The sequence below is a fragment of the Pelodiscus sinensis genome, chromosome 4 (genome assembly GCF_052426305.1).
Source record: "Pelodiscus sinensis isolate ZL-2025 chromosome 4, ASM5242630v1, whole genome shotgun sequence".
Lineage (NCBI taxonomy): Eukaryota > Metazoa > Chordata > Testudines > Trionychidae > Pelodiscus > Pelodiscus sinensis.
In genome coordinates this window covers 87,689,688-87,714,822 of record NC_143055.1, presented here as the reverse complement: position 1 = coordinate 87,714,822, position 25,135 = coordinate 87,689,688, and the positions used below count along the sequence as shown (strand labels likewise).

The 25,135-nt window shown below is 38.6% G+C and overlaps 1 long non-coding RNA gene across 2 annotated transcripts in view; it reads left to right on the top strand.

Annotated features, from left to right (window-relative positions):
- LOC149524542 (uncharacterized) overlaps window positions 1–25,135 on the top strand; it is a 189,563-nt gene that overhangs the window by 41,065 nt on the left and 123,363 nt on the right. The window contains exons 2-4 of one of the 2 annotated variants that reach the window (XR_016349460.1): window positions 19,100–19,307; window positions 22,023–22,963; window positions 24,461–24,611. The exons of the other annotated variant lie outside the window; for it this stretch is intronic. This is a non-coding gene — a long non-coding RNA (uncharacterized LOC149524542). The remainder of the gene's footprint in view (window positions 1–19,099; window positions 19,308–22,022; window positions 22,964–24,460; window positions 24,612–25,135) is intronic. 2 annotated transcript variants of the gene reach the window in all.

The window sequence follows — 25,135 nt, the reverse complement described above, 5'->3', positions numbered from 1 at the left end:
TAAAGTTTTTCCATCTTTAATTGAAAATGTATAAAAACATCCCACAGGTCCTAGCAATAATACAAACAAATGTGACTGTAAACTACTTCCAAATCTGGAAAGAGTGCATACCAATAAGACATATTATAGGGATGTGGGTGGGTAATGGGTTAAATGTGATGTTTACTAGTTAACGGTAAAGGTAACTGCTGGGGTGCTCCAGCCCTGTGCAGGGCTGGCAAAGCCCGCTTCCTGCAGTTCTATAGCTGGGGTTTATGCTGCTCTAGCCTGGCTGTAGTGGATGGGGAGTGGGAGGAGGCCGCTCTAACTCAGCCTCTCCAACTGCCCCCCTTTATTTGTTTAACCAGTTAAATATAGTGTTTAACATTACCTTTAACTGGTAAACCAATTAAATGGGATTTTACTGCTCTTATATTTTACAGTTTGTTTAAACATGTTGGCTGCGTCTACATTGGCACCCCTTTCCAGAAAAGGGATGCTAATGTAGACTTTGGAATAGGCAAATCCGCGGGGGATTTAAATATCCCCCACGGTATTTGAATTAACATGGCTGCCGCTTTTTTCTGGCTTGGGGAAAAGCCGGAGAAAAGCGCCAGTGTAGACATTATTCTCTGGAAAATAAAGCCTTTTCCGGAGGATTTCTTATTCCTACTTTCATGTAAACTTTCAAGAAGGAATAAGAAATCCTCTGGAAAAGGCTTTAATTTCTGGAGAATAACATCTAGACTGGTGCTTTTCTCCGGCTTTTCCCCAAGCCGGAAAAAAGCGGCAGCCATGTTAATGCAAATGCCGCGGGGGATATTTAAATCCCCGAGGATTTGCCTATTCCAATGTACTACATTAGCATCCCTTTTCCGGAAGGGATACCAGTGTAGACGTAGCCGTTCTGTAAGGAAAACGAAGTACAGATACTTCGTAAAATATTATATTATCATATAAATGTTCTTCTAAATGAATTTGGAATTTTATATGTAAATACATGGAGTGATAGTTCTCTTTCTTTTTAGGTGAAACAAAATACAGGACTATGTAGCACTTTAAAGACTAACAAGATGGTTTATTAGATGATGAGCTTTCGTGGGCCAAACCCACTTCCACAGATCAAATAGTGGAAGAAAATAATCACAACCATATATACCAAAGGATACAATTTAAAAAAAAGGGAACACATATGAAAAAGACAAATTACATTTCAGAACACAAGGGGAATGCGAGGGAGGGGGGAAAGAAAGGTAAATGTCTGTGAGCTAATGATATTAGAGGTGGGGAAAGGTAAATGTCTGTGAGCTAATGGTATTAGAGGTGATAATTGGGGAAGCTATCTTTGTAATGGGTAAGATTAGTTACTGTCTTTGTTGAGACCGACACGTAGAGTGTCGAATTTTAGCATGAATGACAATTCAGAGGATTCCCTTTCAAGTACAGATTTAAAAGGCTTTTGGAGCAGGATGCAGGTAATTAAGTCATTGAGACAGTGTCCTTTCTGGTTGAAATGGCAAGAAACTGTTTTTTCTTTGTGATCCTGTCTAATATCTATTTTGTGGGCATTGATCCTTTGTCAAAGTGTCTGAGATGTTTTTCCAATGTACATAGCAGACGGACACTTTCGGCACATAATAGCATAAATTATATTCTGGATGCGCAGGAATATGTATTCTTGATCTTATAACTCACTAGATTAGGCCCAATAATGGTATCAGCAGAGTGAATATGTGGACAAAGCTGGCAACGGGGTTTGTTGCAAGGGAAGGTACCAGGGTTGGTATTAGTTTGGTATGTCCTAAAAATTCTTTTTATAAACAAACAGCTAAATTTCTCATGCAAAAGAAACATTAATAATTTTACAGCATCAGAGAGAGTGCAGCCACTTGAATAAGCAAAGTATGGAAATTCATAGCTGTGGTAGTTGCTATAGGGCCAGCAGCTAAGATATGTATGATATGTATCTTTCCAGCAGCTGAGATATGTATGATAAAGCCAGAACACATATTACTCTCTGGTAATCCATACCCTTCATCTAGATGCCATAGTTTTAAGAAAAGTGAAAAGTTTATTATTTAAAAAAAATAATCAATTTTACTTTTTGTCTCAGGCAAGTGCTCACACTATGGAATCAAAAAGAAAATGATCATATGCTATTTTAAATGTTGGGATTTATAGACATCATTATTTCATAGTATCAGCAGGATGATGCTCAGGGGAAGGCTGTGTGAAATGTTCTTAGATTCACATCTATGGTCTGCTGAGAGGGATCAGTGTGAGCCTTATTCATAGGCCTTTAAATATTTACAATGCCAGCTATTTATATAGTCTCCCTTAAAGAGGTTAAACACTTGATTAAATACCCATGGATATTCTTAGTGGTTCATTATACTATTATTTTAACAATTAGCAAATAAGCGGAAAGAATAATCAATGTCACTAAACCTCAGCACACAAAAAAGTATCTCCCAGTAGTGACTGTCTGTGTTAGCCAGGAGCATTTTAATTAGAATCAGTTCTGTTTAGGACCAAGGTTTGGTATGGCAGTTCCTGATTTGTTCAGATGGTCCTGCAATTGCTTAAAAGTGGATTGTTAATGATGGTCATGGTTTGTTTATCTGAGAGGGGAAAAAACACCCTCAAAAATCAAATGTTTGTGTGTGGTTCAAAATGATGAATGGTTTGATAGTTCTTGGTCTCAGCACTTTGCTAAGCCTAATTTTTATTCTCATTTTTTTCTTATTGATTGACCATAATATGTTAATTACATTTATATAGCATGTTACAAAGGCTATTTAGCTAGATCTCACTTTACTCACTTTGCATTTTAAACATTTTCTCAGTTTTAGGTTTAACCTCTCAAGAGGAAAATGTAATATAGATTGTACCTCTCTAGTTCAGCACCATGAGGACCTGACTGGCATCGAACCAGATAATTTACTGAAGCATGGGAGGTCAATATTGTTTAGCAACATTACCAACGCCTCCACTGCTTACTGGGCTCTCAGAAGACATTTAGGTGTAAATTAGTGTTCTATGCTTTTATTTAGCTCTGAGAGCCTGGACTGGTGGCTGTAAACACACTCTATGAGACCGCAAAAACTTGGCCACACCCATGATAAATGGACATCTAACTAAGTAAACTCATGCCAGACCATAGATGTTGATAGACCAAAGAGTGTTGGAGTAGGGTTTAAACTATATGTTTGTTGAAATTATGTTTAATCAGCTTCATCCATATCATCCATTCCTGATTTCACTGTACAATTTCATGTGTAATCCACATACCTGGGTGTGGTGTACAGTCTTATTTAGTTGTGCTGAGACCACTTACATAGACAATAATGAATCTGTTCTACAGACTTAGCTAATAGACAGATGGATTTTAGGTCATGTGGTAGAGGCTCATGCATTAAGCTTCAGAGGTTCTAGGTTCCATTCTACCCAAATAGCAGGGGTCTGTCAGGGTACATCTAGACTACACGCTTCTTTTGAAAGAAGGTTTTTTGAAATAAACTTTCAAAAAAGCTTCTTTCGAAAGAGAACATCTAGACAGCCACCACTTTTTTTGAAAAAGCAATCTGCTTTTTCGAAAGAGAGCACCCAGGCAATCTGGCTGCTCTCTTTCAAAAAATCCCTGTTTTCATTCAAGAATGCCTTTTTTCAAAAGATCTCTTTCGAAAAAAGGCGTTCTTCCTTGTAAAATGAGGTTTACCACTGTTGAAAAAAATGCTGTGTTCTTTCGATGTAATTTCGAACACGGCGGAAGTCTAGACACAAGTGAAGTTTTTTCAGAAAAGGCCACTTTAAAAAAAAAACCTGTAGTCTAGACATAGCCTCAGTGTTACACATGCTTTCAAGAATATGGAGAAAATGATGAATGTGTGGGAGATTAGAAAGAAAACAGCCCTCTACTTTTTGAAATATGGGCAAAAGAGTTTACTAATCATGGTGCACATTTCATTTTCTCACCATCATACAATGAGATAGCACACACTAATAAAAGCACAAGAGGTGAAAGTAACTCTTAGGCTGACAATGACAGTTTAGAAATGCCCCAGGGCAGGGGGCTGGACTCGATGACCTCCTGAAGTCTCTTCGGGTGTGTCTAAACTACATCCCTTTGTCAGCAGAGGGATGTAAATTAGACACATCGAAAGTGCAAATGAAGCGGGGATTTAAATATCTCACATTTCATTTACATAATGGCAGCCACTGCTTTTTTTTCAAAATGGGGCTTTTTGAAAAAAAATGGCAGTTTAGATAGGGCATTTTTGAGAGAAATGCCCCATTTCGAAAGATCCTGTACTCCTTGCCCCAGTTCGAATAAAAGCAGTGGCTGCCATTATGCAAATGAAGTGAGGGATATTTAAATCCGGTCTTCATTTGCACTTTCGATACAGCTAATTTACATCCCTCTGCCAACAGAGGGGTAGAGCTTAGACTTAGCTTTCAAGTATTAGGATTCTGTGATTCTATGACATGTAGATATACTGCTAACAGTACTTTGTATTAGCAACTGGAATTTTAGAACCCCTGAACCCACACTGAAAATTCAGCAAGAGCCACAGTCTATTTTGGTGAGAGATAGTGATTGCAATTTGTTCTTAAAATGAGGGCTGCATTTGGGTTTCCTCCGCACCCTTATCTTCATCTGTGGACACATGCTTTCATGATAGGTAGTAGAATTAGTGACACCTCCCATGAGTGAACCTAAGCTTTTGGTCGAGGTAGGGAGAGTTCCAGATAGTGAAGTGGAGGGACTAGTGAAAGAGAGGAACAGGAAAGGCCAGAATATCTTAGGCCAAAACTGAGGTGAGGGAAAACATTCATGTTTTCATGCCTGATGCTGGTTCTCATCTTCTTTATACCTTGAAAAAGCATTGATGATTAGTCACTCTCGGTGATCCTGGGATGTTAGCTAGAAATTCCTTGGCCTAAAGGACACCAGCTATGAGGCCCGTCCCCGCACCCTCATCTATCATCAGGTGGTGTCTCGGTTCCTCAAATGACTAAGAGAGACAGGTGAAGTGAACTAACAGGATTTATTTATAACAGTTAGAACAGGAAAGGTAAACAGGTAAGTAACAGACTTAACAGGATTAAAGGACCCCACTATGCAAGAATAGAACAAAAACAAATAAAAGCTAGACTGAGACCAAGGTAGCCAAGGTAGAAAGCTCTATTAATCGTAGCGTGATGACTGGCATAGTACCTTCTCTCGCAGCTTGTCTTGCCCCGGTGACCCGATTCTGGTCTCGTCTCAGGAAACGCAGGAACAGCAACTGGACTGTAGCAGTGACAGGCTTTTCCCCAATTATTCTCTCCCCTGCATCATCGTGGCAGCAAGTGTGAATGAATACAAGAGGAATGGCAGATAGCTGCACAGTCCTTGCTTGTGAGGTAGGCTACCGAACCCAGAAATCCTAAGGTGTGGTACCGACATACCCAGCTGAGTGACTGCACGCACTGCCACTCAGATGGGCAGCCCCAAGTTGAGCTAAAGGCAGCCCTTATATGGTAAACTTGTTGCCAGGCAGACTATGGTTACATGTCTGCTGTCTCTGGGCAGACTATAGCCATGTGACCACAGGGTTTTCCCACCACGGCGTGGGAAAGGCGGTAAAAAGGAGGAGGAGAAGGGTGATCAAGATGGAGCCTGGTTGTTGTTTCAGAACTCCAAAATGGTGTGTGTGCCCAAAATAGAGTCTATTGGAATTTTGCATTACAGGGAAGGCAAGCAACCCCAAAGAGGGTCAGAATGAGTTAGGATGTGGTGATTAATTAGGCATTGTGGTGAAAGATCACTGCAACATCCCTTAGACTTTACTTCACAGAGCTTCAGGAGCACTGAAATCTTGGGAATCCCAGCCAGGGCTTCCTACTGCTCCTTAAAATTGTACCACATGGTCACTTACTTGTGTGGCACATAACTACCATGATTTTCTGTTGTTTGTATCTTGCATAAAATATTAAGGCTGCTTAGGTTTAGCTGTCTTTGCTTTAATGCATGTTCCAACATATTGCAGTGAACATATTATTTTTCACTCTGTTCACAATTGCATCATAGCAGTTCTTTTACACAGACTTAATAACTCACAACTAATAGAGAGCTAAAACTTTATTGTAACTTATTAGGGTTATACGTATTGAAAACTGTGCTTAAACCTACCATTTTATTCTCTGCAAAGCAGGAAACTTGTAAAATCATGCTCTGGTAATAAGTAACCCTGAAATACATCATCAATCTCAAGTTATACAGATTGCCAAAGATCTCTCTCTCTCTTTCTCAAAAAAAAAAAAAAAAAAAAAAAGATTACATCTCTTGCCTCATGTTGCTAACAGACTGGGGACCAAATTTCAAAATTGAACTGCCTCACATTTCTTGTCCAAAAGCTCACGTAATAATGGCAAGAGCAAAACCTATGGGCTCGTCTACATTGGCCCCTTTTCCGGAAGGGGCATGTTAATTTCAGAGATCGTAATAGGGAAATCCGCGGGGGATTTAAATATCTTATTCTTTGAAAGTAGGAATAAGATCCTCCGGAAAAGGGCGCTTTTTCCGGAGGATCGGGGCCAGTGTAGACGCTCTTTTCCGGCTTTTCTAAAAGCCGGAAAAAAGCGGCGGACATTTTTATTTAAATGCCGCGGGGGATATTTAAATCCCCCGCGGATTTCCCTATTACGATCTCTGAAATTAACATGCCCCTTCCGGAAAAGGGGCCAGTGTAGACGTAGCCTATATGTATATGTACAACTGCATGCTCAAATGTACTCTTTGCCAAGTAATTACCTGTTTTGTTGCTTACATTGTGTTTTCAGAGAAACGTAAAGATAGATGGGGCCGCAAGGTTCATCTAATCCAATCCTATGTCAAAATGCAGGAATTTGTGTGTGTCACTTTTTTGCTGGAATAATTAGGCACTTGCATTTGAAAATTTGTCCTGAGATGGAAAAGTCTACCTACCACAACAAAGTACACAGATGATTTCTCCAAGAGATGAACTTTCATACAAAATAAATTACCTACATAAAAAAGATAGCACCCAAGTACCAGTGTCAATACAGTCCCGGGAGGTGAAGGGGGAGGGGGGGGGGGAAGGAGGTGTCTTGCTTGAAATATATTGATCTCATTTTAGGTTCCTGTCTCTCACTCTGTCTCTTTAATTCATTCCACAAAGAACCAGAGCTGGTGCTCTCTGAGGAGTAATAACAGAGTGAGAATAGACTGTCTTATTTCACTCTGAAAATCAACTTTAAAATAGATGTCACATTGTATTCTCTCTCTGACTGTATTGATATGATGTGTGGGGGAAAATCAACATCTTCAGTAACAGCCCTTTCACCACTTTCCTCAAATTAAACGGGTACTGGAAGAATTATCCTAATAAGAATGCTTACAGATACCATCTTATTATTTCTTATTATATTTTATTGAACAACACTAAAACGTTCCTTTGTATTAACTGAGTTCATTTCTCTCCATTCCCCTAAATGGTCAGGCTGAATTCAATTACTCTTCCCTAGCTTTGTGTACTCTCACTTTAGACCTCGATCAAGCATCTGTTGAAGTCAAAAAGTGCTGAATCACCCCAATATCCCTTTCCATAGTAACAACCAATTACAAAAGTTATTCATCTTGCTTGCTTCGATGACCATTTTCAGACCTTATTGTAGTACTTTTTTCCTGGCTCCTACATTAAACTGAACTTCTCTTTTTCCCTTTGAAGGCCCTTCACAGTTTACATATCTCCTTTTTTCTTGTCTTCATTTTCTCCTCAACCCTCACATGCGTGTTTTTAATTCAGCGCAGCATATTCATTTGAATTACCCCATTCTGTCCTTCTCCCCTACTCCACTCTTGTTTTTCAATGTTTCCCTTAGGCCAAGAAGCTTTTCCCACCCTTCTTTGTTTTGTTCTTTCCTAAATCACATTTCTTCAGGGATGTAACCAGTTGTTATTTTCTTTAAATAAAGAAAAACCCTCCCTTCAAAATCCTTACTGAGCTTTCAAGAAACATGAGTCATTCACTGCTGCATGCTCTTAATATCGAAATTCTTTCCTCGTGCACTCTCCAAACTCCTGCCTGTATTTAAAACCTCTCCTTTATGTGCGCGCTTTAAATTAGACTAAGCAATCACACAGCTGAACTATGTACATAAGTAAAGTGAACAGGTCATGGTTTTTAAATTGTAAGCTTTTCTCATAATTTTTTGGGAGAAAATCATATGCTCAATCACTATGTATTTTTCTAAGTGCACTATTACTTTTCTGTGTACTGCATTTAACTTGATATGCTACCTCTCAGCAATAACATAAGGAAAGGAAATAAGATAGAGCCCTGATTAGTGGAATGTTATTCTTTTGTTTTATGAATCATGCTTAGAGAAAATAAGACTGAAAGGATGCTCTAAAAATGTTCCCTGACTGCTTCACAGAAAACAGATGGAAAAGCACTCCTCTCTCTGATGGATGATCCAAATAGATTAGTCTAGTTGTTAAATGTACTGTAAGTTTTCCAAAGAAGATTTTTAAAAAGACACATTGAAAGGATGGTCATGTGCATTCCTTTAATAGAGCATGCGCTGAAAATATACACTGTATAACTCAGGGTATGTTTGTTTCATTTGTTTTCTAGAAATATATTGAATTGACAAGCTCACATGCAAGTCACAAGTTTATAGTGAATTTAGTCTGAACATTTTAGTAAATACTGGAATTAAACTATCTTCTATGCCACAGAAAAAAATCACTGAGCTCACTAATTAGTTTTGCACATAAATGAATTCAAATAAGAAGAATTTCTTGGGAGCCACAGGGAGTAAATATAACATATGCATTTAAATTTAGGATGCCTGTCTCTATAGTTCGGTAAATAATGAAACTCCAGGCTATGCTGACAGCTACCTACAATTTCACAAGGGTTGTTTTGGTTGGTTTTTTTATCCTTCACATTCCCAAGAATGTTCCTATATTCTCTGCTTTTATCTCATGCTAACAAAGTTTTGTATCATGGTCATTACGTATCAAAGATGCTATTTCTTTAGTCAGTGTATTAACCTTAAAGAGCTGAATGCACTTACTTCCATAGCACACCTAACTCAAGGAACAAGGCATTAAAACCAGATCACCTGCATAGCCAAACACATTTTAAAAAAGTAATGAAGCATGAATATTCATAGCGAGAAATGTAAATAAATTATTTTGAGCTCTCTTTAAACAACACTTCAAATCATGTTCAAACCTGGATAATGTTGAAACCCAATATGCCTCCATACTTAAAATATAAACCAAAAAAAAAAAAGGTGAGAATCTCTGGGACTGACCCTGAACTGATTTATTCAACTTTGTAGATTTCAGTTGAGCTACACTGATATATATATGCTAACTGGGGATCTGGACCCCCTGAACATCCACAGAGAATCACCAAAGAGTTATTTAATGCAGGTGTTAGAATGGTGGAACAATTAGGGTGCATATAGACTGGCAAGATTTTGTGCAAAATCTTGCCGCCTGTCTACACTGGCCGCGAGTATTTGTGCAAGAACACTGACTTTGTACAGTACAAAATCAGTGGTTCTTGCGTAAATACTCCGATGCTCCCGCTCAGGGATAAGCCCTCTTGCGCAAGAATACTTGCGCAAGAGGGCTTATCCCTGAGTGGCAGCATCGGAGTATTTAAAACTTTTCCATTACAAGTATTTGTGCAGAATCATGCCAGTCTAGATGCAGCCTTAGAACATTTCCGATGTTCAGAGAATACTCAGCTCACTATATGGTACTGTATTTGTGATATTCTGTTAACATGTTGGGGTGTCTTACGGTATAGAATACAAACCACCTACAAATACCTTCCCCTTTGGTTTTCTCAAAGTCTCTACTGCTGAATTCTCCCCTCTTCATTTTTGCTATTGCATTTTGTGTGTGGTCCCCCTTCCCTTTTTTTAAACAGGGAAGGAGGATCCTAATTCACATGTGATGCATTTCTAAAAGAAGGAGCTATGAAAGCCTCATTTCCTACCAAACTTGTGATGAAATATAACAACAAATCTTATCAATTCTGGAGACAAAAGTGTCAAGACTATACATATGTCTACACTTGCACCCTCTTTCAAAAGAGATGTAAATGAAGACATTCAAAATTGCAAATGAAGCTGGGATTTAAATATCCCGTGCTTCATTTGCATAATTGTGTTATGGAGCTATTTCAAAATAGTGCTATTTCGAAATAACAGATGCTGTTAAGACGTGGTTATTTCTAGAGAAAACCCTTCCCTCGAAATAACCCTTATTCCTCATACAATGAGGGTTACTAGTTATTTCAAGAGAAGGGTTTTCTCTCAAAATAACCGTGACTTAACAGCGTCTGTTCATTCGAAATAGCGCCATAACACAAATATGCAAATGAAGCACGGGATATTTAAATCCTGGCTTCATTTGCAGTTTGGAATGTCTTCATTTGCATCCCTCTATCGAAAGAGGGTGCAAGTTTAGACATACCCTAAGAGTCATTGTGCTTTGATAATTTTAAAAGTGCTTTTTTAAAAATAACCTTACTAATGTAATTATTAGGGCCCTGCCGAGTTCACAGTCAATTTTGGTCACTTCCACAGTCACAGGACTTTAGTAATCATAAACTGCATGAATTCAGCTGTTTAAATCTGAAATTTCATAGTGGTGTAATTGTAAGGATCCTGACACTGAAGGTTACTATAGGGGGGTGTTGCAGTGCTGTAAACCTTATTTCTGTGATGCTGCTGAAGACGGCACTATCTTCAGAGCTGGTCGTGCGGATCCCAGCCCTGAAGGCAGAATTGCTGCTTGCAGAACTACTCCCTTAGTCAGCAGCCAACAGTATGTAGCTGCTCAGTTCTGAAAGCAGCAGCACAGAAGTAAGAGGGGCATAGAATGGTATTGCCACCCATTGCTGCTGCAATGCTATTGGTGGAGCATTGCACTCAGACCTGGGAGCCCAATCAATAGCTGTTGCTCTCCAGCTGCCCAGCTCTGAAGGCAGAATGGAAGGAAGGATGGCAATACCCTAAAAAATGACACCCCTAAAATAACTTTGCATCCCTCTGCAACTCCCTTTTGGGTGAGGATACTCAATTTGAGAAATACCCCTGTAAATCTGTATAGTATAAGTAAAAGCACACAAAAGGCCAGATGTCATGGTCCATGATGCATTTTTCGTGGTCATGAGTTCGATAGGGCCTTAGTAATTATGAAAGCAGAAGAACCATCAGAAAAAGCTCACATTCACAATCACAAAGCTCATAAAGTATGGGAGAAAGACATAGAAAATAGGCTGGTTTTGAAGACAAAAGTCTTAAGAGTCATTGTCCAGAATCATATTTATATCTATTCTAGACATCTGGGCTATGCCTACATTTCTTGCGCAAGTAATATGCAAATGAGGCTAAGCATGGAATATCACCGAGCCTCATTTGCATGCCTAATGAGCCACCATATTTTTCAGAAGAGGCTCTTGCACAAGAAGGAGTGTTTACACTGCCCTTCTTGTGCAAGAAAAACCCTCTTGTGCAATGCCATTACACCTATTACTTGAGAGGAAGAACGGCATTGCGCAAGAGGGTTTTTCTTGCACAAGAAGGGGCAGTGTAGACACTCCTTCTTGTGAAAGAGCCTCTTCTGAAAAAAATGGTGGCTCATTAGGTATGCAAATGAGGCTCAGCGATATTCCACGCTCAGCCTCATTTGCATATTACTCGCGCAAGAAGCTGCGAGTGTAGACATAGCCCTGGAGTCTTTCTAATCTGTATTTTTGCTGCTGCCATACATGGTTCTAGCTCACTATGGTTTACACTGTTCCAGAGTTGTGTTGGGACATTTTTTTATAATGGGGGTCATAAAAGCAGAAACCATGTATTTTGTTGTTGTTACTACAGGCAGTCCCCGGGTTACGTACAAGATAGGGACTGTAAGTTTGTTCTTAAGTTGAATCTGTATATAAGTCAGAACTGGCGTCCAGATTCAGCCGCTGCTGAAACTGATCAGTTTCAACAGCGGCTGAATCTGGATGCCAGTTCTGACTTACATACAGATTCAACTTAAGAACCCCAGGCATCCCCAAGTCACCTGCTGCTGAAACTGATCAGCGGCTGATTCCAGGAAGCCTGGGGCAGGGGCTTCCTGTAGTCAGCCACTGGTCAGTTTCAGCAGCGGCTGACTTGGGGACGCCTGGGGTAGAGCAGCTGGGGTGCTGCCGGGTTGGTCCAGTAGCACCCAGAGCAGCGCTACGGGACCAACCGGCAGCGCCCCAGCTGCTGTACCACAGGCGTCCGGAGCAAAGCCGCGGAGCACGGGGGCAGCGGGACAGCCCAGACGCGCCATGGCTGTCCTGCTGCCCTCGGGCTCCTTGGCTTTGCTCTGCTTTGCTCCCCCTCTCCCTGGTCTGCAGACCAGGGGGACGGGGAGAAAAGCAGAGGAAAGCCGCGGAGCACGCGGCAGCGGACAGCCCAGACGCGTCTGGGCTGTCCACTGCCCGCGTGTTCCGCCGCTTTGCTCCCCATCCCCCTGGTCTGCAGACCAGGGAGATAGGGAGCAAAGCAGAGCAAAGCCAAGGAGCACGCTGGAGACCAGGGAGACGGGCCCCGTTCGTAACTGCGGATCCGACATAAGTTGGATCCGCGTAACTCGGGGACTGCCTGTACTTCAAGCCTGGGGATGGAGAGTGTCAGCCACATCTCCTGTATCTCTATTTCAATCACCCCTCCATTGGTCTGTAGCCACAAAAATGGTTGAAATTTCTACATCTCAGTGCTACTTCTACAGGAAAGAAGCTTAAATAGAGACTTACATATGTTTCAACATACAGAGTGGCACTGCAGTTTGCGTTGAATGAGATACTCCATAAGAGCTAGTTAGGCTTGGATCCACAGAGAGACTTCTGCTTTGTGAAACAGAGCACCTGGTTTGAGGATTGTGCTGAGGTTTAGGCTCCATACAGGCCTGAAACAGCAGTGTACATGCTCCCAAGATATAATCTTAGGAACCTAAGCAAGTTTTACAGAGAGAACTTAAACAAGACATGAATTTAGGAACCTGTAGGGTTAGAAAGCTGCTGGGATGGGGCTGCATAAATGTAGATGCATAAATACCTGTGTGGATACTGTCTTCACTTTAAATTCATACATGTATCAGTATAGTTTCATGCACTGATCAAAGATAGTGTATATTCCTTAAGTTTTTCTCCTTTAAAATCCCTCTGTTACTCTTTAATTTTTCTGGAGATAGGCAATGTTTTCTATGTTGTTTCTTGAATGCTCTCTAAATAGGAGTCTTTAGGACAATGTAAATTCTGCAAGTTACTGCTTCTAAAGCTGTTATAGTAAGGCACATCTGCTCTGCAGCCTACCACAACAGATTAAGTGATATGACATGTTTATAGACATGTTTATGTCTATAAAACAGAAGTAGGTTGCTAACATTTTTTTTTCTTTCTGAGGGAGCACTTTGTAGCACTTTCTAAAAAAAGGGTCTATAGTATGTAAGTAGAAGAGCAGATGGACTAAAAGGGCCACACACTCTCTTGCATGCAGACTATAATGGATTCAGAAAAAAATTACTTACATGATAATACCATCTGTTACATCTCCTTCTATTTTCTTTTCAAAATAAATAAATAACATCACTACAGCCCACGTGCTCCTTTATGTACCCTATGCTCTCATTCTATGATGTTATCATTGACTTAGATTGTAGTAGTACTACACTACTAAGACTTTGTTTTCAGTTAAATGTCCTTCAGCATAGAAGCCGGGGATCAAAAGAATAATTGTCCAGTAAGTAACATTGCACTTCAACAAGCATGGGAAACATACCCAGGGTATAAGTTCTGATCATTAATTCTTAACATCATGAGTATGCTCACTGCATATGGTCCCATGTTGGAGCATTATCTTTTGTACCTGCTTATAACGTACATGTTTTTATTCATGGGAAATTCTTGCCTTTCTCCCATGTGAAACTGCATATTTCTGTGGGGCGTGTTATCTTACTCTTTATAACAAGTGGCCATTAATGACAGAGGGCAGCAGACTTCTGGATGTAGTATAAAGGAAAGAGTCATGATTGTTACTAATCAACTTAACTGATGGGAAATTTGATTGGCTTTCCAGCATGCCAGACAGCTTTAGGCTAAAGGAACAGTGGAGACAAAAAATAGTCCTGTTCCTCCTCCTCCTCATTGGCTATCCACAGAAATGCAAAACAATTGGTTCTGGCATCCCACAATCACTTATTTAAACCTTGGACTGGCATTCAGTACATACATATGATTCCTATTATACTGTCTTTGTTAGTTTGACATGATGTATGAGAGGCCAATTTAATAATGTGGCCTAGCATATATGGCAGTACTTTTTCTCATTCAGCAAGTAGACAGTGGTGGCAAAGTTTTGTGGTATAAACCTGGTAAGAGCTTAAGTTTCTTTTTAGATGTAGAAAGGGAGGATTTTCTTTTTTTTGTTTTGCCCGGGGTTGTTGGTTTTGCTTTTCAGTCAGTGTGAGATATCTGTCACATGAACAAGCTTTAGGTCATACATGGCTTGGAAATGGAGCATGCTATTCAATGCAATACAAGGTTGGGGAGTGCTGAAGCCCCACATATGAATGTTTCTGCTTCCACAGTAAGACTGATTCCTCACTTCCAGCTGTGTTGAGAACATGTTTAGGATTTGCTTTCCAGCACACAATGTAGACCAAGTGGAAATTACACTTCTCCTTACCATGTACCTCAGTGAGATGTGAGTATTGGAGATTAATTGGAACCATTTGTATTGCAACACTACTGAGCACAGACATTTTTCCCTCACTTTGGCTTTTAAAACAAGTAAATTGATGTAAATATTGCATGTCTTATCATTGCATTAATGTTCATTAAAAGCTCACTTGTGGATGAATTGCATATATGCAGTATCTTCAATGTCTGTATTTTGAGTTAAAATGTGTACCATAATATCCATATTATAAAATATTTAATGTATCAAAGCATCAAGGATGTGTATTAAGGCTGAGTTAAGATTATTAACCTTCATATTTCTCTCTTTTACCTCTGGTAATTTTTGACTATACTCCTAGTATTGCATTAATAATTTTTTTGCATTTAATGAGAATACGCAGATCTGAAAGGTACATGTATATAATGCTGACAGTGAGAATCCAATAACATAACTGAATCTAATTAATTCTTGTTACAAGCCCATGGACTCCAATAATCAAACCAATGATAATTTTGCCTGCTGATGTCTAATCTGCTCAGTATACTAGAATGTCTGATAGGACTATGAGAACTTAATGAACAAGTAAGTGCTCAGTACGATTTAGAGATGTGAATCATAGTATAGTTCCTCGTATATGCCAGCCAATTATCATAGCAAGACTTTAAAATCTTTAATAAAGAATTAATCACTTCCAATCTTGATTAATGCAATTCCTATTCTTCTGCTCTGTCCTAATCTTTCCTCTCTGACACTTTAGCTATCTATAATACTGTAACCAGACACTTCATAAATTGAACCATCTCATGTCCACACACTTAAACTACACTTCAGATGTTACATTTAAATATTCTTTAACTCCATATACTTACCTCATACCTCCAACCTTGGGCTTGCTTTTTCCTTGTGAGAGTTTTTCTACTGGAGTTACTTCACCTTTCTTGAATTATTTCACTTTCAACTACCTGCAACTTCTCTGTAAAGCTCACTTTTTTACTTGGTGTCTTTGTTTGAATTGTTTTGTGATACTGTTTTATAAGGATGTTCTCTAAAATAAATCGCATATGCAAATCTCCAAAATACTGTAACATTGTATTTAGGAAATGCTCTTTTTATTTCAAGTATTCTGATGAGAAAGATGTTAAACAGCTGTGTCTTTATGGTATTGTAATTGCATTTTAAAAAGTTTAATAATATTGTAGCTTAACTTTCTGCGTATATAAATATCTGCTAATAATCCTGGTTCAGAAGGAAATGAAAACTGCTGAAAGAATGAAATACTAGGAGTTTTCATTGAGCTATTATCCACAGATCATGCTTTGAAACAATTTTAATTTAATTGGGAAAATGAAAAAAATGCAATCATATATCTTTGTGGTTTACTTAAAGGTAACTCTGACAATGAAAGGCTGATTTTATTCACAGACATTAAAAGTGTAGTACCTTAAGATTCACTTTTCTAATTCTTAAATGGACATTAATTTCCTGTAGCTATACCACTGTTTGCCTAGTTTACTGATTTGATTAGCAATAAGAGGCCAAAATCTATCCCTTGTGTAGCTTCACTGACTTGTATGAGCTTACACTAGGGAAGAATTAGATTCATTAAAGTTACATGATTACTTAGCATAAGATATTAAGAATGGTGTATACAATACTGTATCTACAGCTTTAACAGATTGGTTTGGTCTAGTGCTTGATAAGGAATAAAGAATTGTGGTTACATTTCCTGATGGAAATTAATACCTTACAATCACAATCCACATCCATTTAAAAACATTCTCTGAGGCGATGTACTCTAGAAAACGGCCATTCCTAGAGATTTCCTTGGGGAGTCAAAGAGCAGTAGAATGAGAAGGAAGGCTGTGATGAAATGGTTTAGCAGCAATAATGGAGTGAGTTCTTGTGAGATTTGGTAAGGCTTTTAGGATGCGTTAAGTCTTAGTTCACCCCATTTATCTGTTATGACATCAACAGTAATTTAGGTCCATGGTTTCTCTGAGGAATATTTTGTTTTACTTGTAACAAACAAAAATACTTTAATACTAAAAAGACATAAAAGTAAAGACATCATCAACTCATCCACCAATCCAAGGAAAGAGGAGAGATTCTTTGTTGTCAGACTTCTGGCTTCCTTCCCAAGGTCATTGTCATCATCACCCTTGTTTTCTTCAGATATCCGTAGTTGGTCCAGCTCAATCAGTTCCTTGTTTGTTAGTTGTTCAGTGTGAGACCCCAACAATTCCTGTACATCATCCTCCACCATCTTCTAAAAGCCAACATCCTTCATCAACTTGACAATTTCTTTCTTGAGAGCAAGAACAGCATCAAGTCCCACTAAGCTGTGGATAGCACCTAGCCATGCATGGCTGATCCGTGCAAATGACATATATGTGGATCAGGGCCAATGTAAACCGACACACATTCCCCTATTGAAGAGCAACAGATATCCAAAACAATAAATAATGGGGAGAGATATACTGAGGACTCCCTGTAGTAACACATATAGCCACTGGGTAGTGTAGGGATTACTGCAAAGCAAGATGGTTTATTGTGCATTTCTGGTAGAGATGGCAAACATTTGTAAATGCATTCTTTAAAATACCTTTTTTAAAGATATAAGACACTTTTTCAATACTTTTTATTCCAAAATGGTTCACATATTTTATATTTGTTACCAGTTATAGCTCCTAATTACATTTTTTGATCAACGAGGGCTTTGATAATACTATATATCAAAGGTCTTGATAAATTGTCTCTATGTATAATTTGTTTTCCCCACAGCTGCCTGATAATGCAATTTTAGTGACATCCTATTTACGTTCTAATTATGTGAGTAAGACCTAAGATAAACATTACTTACATGCCCACTTAATAATTATTTGACCATGTTTTGCATGTTTGATGAGATACAAAGAAAAGCGCAGCTAATGATACCATTGTTGCCAAGACCAATTATCCATCTACAGAACCAAACATCAATGTTCCCTACATTTGTGTACAAGAGATTGGATACTATATATATGCATTTATAATATAGCACTTAATTACAATAAGTGTGTTATGCAGAAAGCACTAATGTAATTATAGAATATAGGATTTTAATATAAGAGTTGAATAAATATAGACAGAATAATTAATGTTTCAGGAAACAGTATCTTCTTCGGGGGAATAATTTATATAGAATTGTTGAGATTTAAAGATATAAATTATATTAGCTGATATGAATTATGCTCCTGCTTGTCCTGGCCTTGCTTTCTCTGCTTTATAACCAGTGTTTTTCACAGATATTAATTGTTGATTAAAAGCTTCTTCCCTCTTCCTCTTCTCTACATTGTTCACTGTCATGATCTAATGTTGAGCTTGATTTAAAAAACAAAACAAAACAATCAAATAGGACAGCTAGATATTCCAGAAATTCAGAGCTTGTGTGCAGCTCAATTAGGGACTTCTCAGTTACTTTGTAAATGTCTGGATATTTTTTTAACAGCTTCAGTTTCAATGGTTGTAACTAGATATCTCATATGTATTTTCATTGGCTCCTGATGACTGTTTACCAAAAATGCTTCAGAACTTTGAGTCTATGTGCTCATTAGTGAGCCAAAATGGATGATCAAAACATATTCAGCACAACTGAGTCTCTAGTGCATCAAGTTATATTTTTGGGGAAAAATATTTGAAAGAGAATGATGGGCCATAGCAACATTTAACTGAAATTCCCAAATTAAAATTTCTTACTTCCCTTAAGTCTGTGCTCCAGAAAGAATACACACCTTTGGATCGACTCATTTGCAACCACTTATTATGCATAATTGGGTAACAGCATGAAAATAACATTGTTAATCATCTTCTCCTCTATGCTGATGATAGCTTTTTCTCTATTGTCCTTCTCCTTGATATCAGTGCAGCTGTTCGTAGTGTGGACTACTCCACTCTCCATAGATCGCTCTATATTTATGTTGCATCTTGGGTTTTTTTTTCTGTTATGTTTCCACTGCTGCTTATCTGAATACTTTTTCATTCTCTTTAAAGAACTGACTCCTCTGAACCACCCTCTTCCATAGAGTCCCACATGGTTTAGGTCTCCACCACCTATTCTTTTCTATCTGATCCTTTTCTTTGTCTCTAGCCTCTAGCTTTTCGTTTAGATACAGTAGGTAGAATGAAAATCTTTACATTCTCTTGTTACTGTGATTAAATTCCCAATTATATTGTCTCAGTGATACTTGTTTAATTCTGATAACATGGCTTCACAAGCACACCCTCTTCTCACGAGACTTCTTTCCACATATATCATGTACAATAATCAGACTACTGAGAATAAAATCAGAACATGTACTCAATTTCTCAGGGCATCCTTTGTTGTTTACTTCAGGGGGTGAGCTCTTCCCTAGCTATCTTATGGGAGTCAGAGAAAAGTCCTAAAACACCCTGGCTGAACCAGGTTGAACCTCTCTTGTACAGCACCTTCAGGACCTGACCAGTGACAAACCAGAGAAATTGCTGAATCACAGAAGGCCAATATTTTCTCTCAGTATTACCAACACTTCTACTATTACTGGGCTTTTAGAAGACATTTAGAGGTAAGTTAGAGCTGAACATAGAGAGCCAGAATTGGTGGATGTAAACAAAGTTTATGACACCTCAGAAAACTTGGTCATACCTGATGGGGCTCATAACCACTGCAAGCCGTAGGGCAAGTGTGAGGGGGCAGGAAGAAGTGGCGCTGAAGGCAGTCAGCCCTTAGCACCACCCAGACTGCAGTATGCTTGTGCGCCCACACACACACACTTGCAAGCCCTAAGAGCTGCACAGAGAGGCAATACAAAGGGGCCCAAGCAGCAGAGCTCCAGAGCACAGATATTTTCTCTATTCTAAATCAGGATCATAACTGCTACATGACAAGACTCTGGATGGGTACTTTTGTTTCTTTACATCTTCCAAAGAGGCCAACCTGACATTGTCACATGTGGCCTGCTTGAGTATATACAAAAGTAAGCTATATAAAACTTTCCTACTAGTTAGCCTCCAATTATTATATATAGTAATATTCTTTTCAAGCAGTCAAACCTTCTGAATCTGAACACTCTTGGTATATCTGTCAAATTTTTAACTCTCTGTATAGCACTTCACTTATAATGAACACATTTACAAACTCTACCATTCATTTACCCAAGTATCTAGCTTTCTATATTTAAAATTAGAAGACATTACGTTACTGGAATCAGTGTTAACCAAACAATGTTGCTTTTAATTGTGCCAATTGCACTGCAGATAGATAAATAATTTCTCTTCAGTTCTAAGTCTTCTTTCTTTCATGTTTCTCTTTTGCTTCTGTGCTCCCTTGTTCATGGTTCAAAGAATAACTATTTAATAAGGGAACTGTTTCATTCAGTTCTCCCCCCTCCCCCCATATTTATCATAATGAAACTTTATTTTAACGAGAGAAGTTGCTTTCTCTCAGTTTTCCTTCAATTTGAACCTTCCATTAGGAATAGATAAAAAAACCTTATCACCTTCACTTACTCAAAAGGAAAGGTAAATAGATAATTAAAAACATGCAACTTATTTAGAGCAATCTCATCACCTTTTCAATAATATCTTTAGAAACAGTAAATAATTGTTAAAGAATTCTTTTCTGAATCCATTCTTTAATGTTTAAATAATTTACAAGTACATTAAAATGCTGAGACAGTTATTCAATGTGTTATCTAGGTTTATAAAAAAAACCCACAAAAGCAAACTTTCAAGTCTGAAATCAAAATCACATCTGCATTGTTTAAAAATGTGGAGCTAATGGTTTCCTATAGAGGAAACACCTGTTACTAGTAAAGAATTAAAACAATGTTCCAGATCCCATGAAAGTGAACAAAGAGCTCACGGCACTGCTTAGACAAAAAAACCTTCAACAAAATTCAACAAAGACTATCAATCATGGCAGAAAGCCTTGATGAAATGTTTTCATTACTGGTGAACAACAAAAGGTATCTATCTAGAAAAAAAATCCTTAGGGATATTTCAACTGATTAATTACATAAATAGATTACCACTTTGTTACTAAAGCAGCAACAAATATGTAAAATACACACTTTCCTGTATCTTTCAAACTTCAATATGTAGGGATTTTGAAGATAGCCTTTTGCATTTAAATTTCAAAGTGGAATAATTTTTAAAAGAAAATTTAGTGCTTTGGAGAAGTATGGGACTTAGAAGAAAATATGTTTGCTTTACTCAGAGGCTACATCTTTTTATGCAAGAAAACGTCCACACTGCTTGGTTTTGAGCAAAAACTCCAGCGCAAAAATGGATCGGCAGAAAATATGCAAATGAGATTGTGACTCATGCAAATGAGTCCCTCATTAGCATATTTTTGCCCGAGAAAACTCGTAGTGTAGACATAACCTCATAGGGTACGTCTAGACTACAGGCTTTTTTGGACAGAAGCTTTGTTGACAGATACTGTCAACAAAGCTTCTGACAACAAAGTGTTCTAGACTACATCCAGTTACAACAGAATATAGTGAAACCTGGCATAAGAAACCAACCAGGGACTAACAAAAATTGTTGCTTAACCATCAATATCCTAAGAAAAGTGGAGCAGAATAGTATTTGTGGATTTTTTTTCCATAGATTTTTATGGCCAGGAGGGACTTCCTGCATAACACAGCCCATAAAATTTCACAGAGTGATTTCTATATCAAGCCTATAACTTCTGTCTAAGCTATACCATATCGTTTAGAAAGACATTCAATCCTGATTTAAGGACTTAAGTACTAGGGAAATCACCATCTCCCTAGGTAAATTGTTCCAATGGCTAATTATCCTACTGTTGAAAGCTTGTACTTTATTTTTGACTGAATTAAAATGCTTCCTGTTTTCAGAAAACTCTCCTCATTTAGATACTAATACACTGTGAGCCAATCTGCTATCATTTCTCCTACTATAATAACAATGTATGCTTCCTTATAGTAGAAGGACTTCATCATCTCATGAGGATAAACCTATTCTGGAAACTCTGGACCTTTTGCGAAGTGGATTACTACAGCCCTAGAATAATAAATGTGTAGCATTAGCACAGCTGAAAACTATGTCTGTGAATTGAATGCTGGCTACTTAAACATAATTCTCTAGCTCTTTAATATCCATGAAATTTCTTAATAAAAATAGAGAAATACACAATTTGAACTCTTTTGTTCTGAGCTTGACTGTTTTGAATAGGCCATTTCTGTGTGTTGAACTTGTATGCAGCCTTCTGAGGTTTTTTGGCTTCCTATCCTAATAATATGTTTGTTGTACAGGGCCTATGAATACTGCTGCAATAATGAAATCAATAGACCCTACTCTGAATGGTAACACATGGCTGTGAGGCATGAATTGAAGCATGGCGAATTGAGATTTAATATTTTGTAAGTCCGTTCTCTATCATGCCTGAAGACTTCAAATGCATTTCCATTTTTATAGCATCCTAATTAATCAATTTAAGTGCATTCTGCTGCGTAACCTATATGCAGAATCAGTTTAATATGTTCTTAGAAATTTAACTGAGAAGTAAGTATAGCTTTACTTCTTGCTACACTTGTTATTTCATATTCTTTACTTCTGTACTTCCTGCTTCTTTTAGGATTAAAAACAGACATTTGAAAAGAATAGTTGTTTTCTTGTGGTTCAAATAATTTGATAAATTTTGAAAAAGCATCTGAACCTCTAGATATTGTTTTCTCGTGGTTTCAATAATTCGATAAACATCTAGAGGTTCAGATGCTTTTTCAAAATGTATCTAAAAAAATAAAAAACTTTATAATATTTGTTTTGAGGATCATTTGTTACTAATGTAAAATACATGGTGTCACTAAAGTTTACTCAGTTATTCCATTACTTGCAAATTAACACTAAAGAGGCTTTAGCTGGATAAAATCTAAAACTATTACTGCAGTTGCAGTGCAGCTCCACTTTATCATCTGGGAGTAGTGAGATTTTGGTTCCTGCTAAGGACAGTCTCAGGAAGCTCTGGATAACATGCAACTTTCTGACTTGCCAGGTAGAAAATCCCCCCCCCCCCCCCCCCCCAGAAAGAACTGCCTTATCTGCTTCTCTGGCTCCTAGATACTGACATGATTGTCTGTTCCATATAGTATAGATAATGCTCTCCCACTTCAGCAATGGACACTTTGCAGCTATGGGAGAAGGAGCATTCAATATCATTTTACAAGAAGGAAGAGGGAGCACAAACAAGAGCTAGGTAAGGCTAGAAGCTTCTTAACACGGCTCTGATTTCTAACTTCTTTAGCATCCATTAACTCTTAATCAGGGGTGCAAGGCTATTCAGAGTGAACACATGAGTTTAAAAAGACAACTCCCAAGTAACTAGAAGCAGCTAACAATTATGCGAGGGAGTGGGAGAGGTGGTACATCTGATTAACAAGATTCCATAGGTAAAAGAGTAAAAAGATAATATGGGAAGAAGTCCAGCAACAGAGTGACGCATACCCAGTTTATTGCAGTGAATGGAGAATGCTTTATGGGCAGGTGGTATATGTAGGTAATCAGTAAAATGAACTCATGGCCCTCCATATGGACTTGAAGACCAGAATGGCTGAACCAGAAGAACTAAGGGAGGGTATGTCTACACTACCACCCTAGTTTGAACTAGGGTGGTAATGTAGTCATACGGAGTTGCAAATGAAGCCCAAGATTTGAATTTCCCGGGCTTCATTTGCAACTTGCCGGGCGCCTCCATTTTTAAATGTCTGCTAGTGCGGACTCAGTGCCACGCGGCTACACGCGGCACCGACTAGGTAGTTCGGACTAGGCTTCCTAGTCCGAACTACCGTTACTCCTCGTGAAACTTTTGGTGCCACTAGATAGTGCTTCTAACTTTATGATCATTAAAAGACATTTTTTCCTCAAGATATGGGCAGGTATGATTTGGGATTGATGTATGTGACAAAGAGCTAGGTCACACATTGGAAGGATTGAAAAATGAACTAAGAAAACATGATTTAACCTTTTTAAATCTCATGATTATGGCATGAATCTCATGATTTTGGAGACTCTCACTCATATTTTGGTGCAGAATTAAACTTTTGGCGGATTGCCATCAGTGGTGAAAATAAAATTAATTTCTTCCCAGTGCTGAGGGGGAACACTAGCTAATGGGAAAGAGCATGTGACCTCCCCATGTGACCTTCCATGTGACTCTATTCATCCCCCAGCTCACCCCAATATTCTTTCCCTCCCCATTTCATGTTACTTGGAGGGCCGGGGAGGCAGAAGAGACACAGTGTGTATATGAACAATCAAAAGAGCTGCCATTGCTCTGTTCCTTTCCCCAATGCTGTGCCTCCCAGCAAGGAAAGCAGAAGAATCACCAGTCCTGTCATTTGGCAGGGCTGCTGCTGTACGGAGACACAGAAGATATAGCTCTGAGGAAATACAGCAGGTGGGACTGCGGGGTCTTCTCCTCTCCCCACTGGGAGGAGCAGCTCTGCATGGGGAAAGGAACAGACAGCTGGTAACTCCTCTGGCTGCCATATCACCCATAGCTGTCCCTCTTTCCCTCTCATTTCTCCTGAGAAGCAACAACATGAACAGGCTGGGCTGGTACAGTATCTTTCTTATATGCCGTACCAGCTATAAATAGATTACTGGACATGAGACACATATGCTCGTGTCTAATTAAAACATGTAAACAGTGTTGTTGAACTTACATGTAAGCATGTGTTTTAATCCTTTACAGGTTTGGAACCTTGGTCTTGCAGCAGACTATAGGGACAGTATTGTGGGCTTGGATTTCAAAGATAATTTTGGAAAAACTATTGGTCAGGAGAAGTAGAATGGAAGAATAATGGCAGACACAAGCTTAGCACCTGCTGAGCTTTATGAACCAGGTAGAATTTGTGCATGTGCATAAAGATTTGCAGGATCAGGACCTACGTTATGAGTTTTGAAGATTTTTAAATTATAATCCTTGCAAAGCACTATTAAGAGTATTTAGTTACCTAACTCCCACTGGAATTAATAGGAAGAAGGCATGTAAATACATAAGCCCTTAACTGATTATTTTAATATTGCTCAGATTTGATTGACAGTCAACAAAATAGATAAATCTTGCAGAATACCCTAAACAGCAATAGGACCGGGCTACTTCAGAGATGGGCTAGAGATTGGGCGGTTATGAGATTTTAGAGCCCTTTACAAAAAATTGGAGTATATTGTGTGAGCAGATTTCTATCTGAAAGCAGAGAGTTATAATTGTAACACTTCACCTAATTGCATCTCTATCCCTACCACATCAGAGAGAAATAGACTAGGTCATTCTGGGTTTTATAAGCCAGCCTGCTCTGAGAGAACATAGGAATAAGTGGAGGTCACTGGGTGCAACTCTGAGGTGTTCCTGGAAAAATCTGTGCAC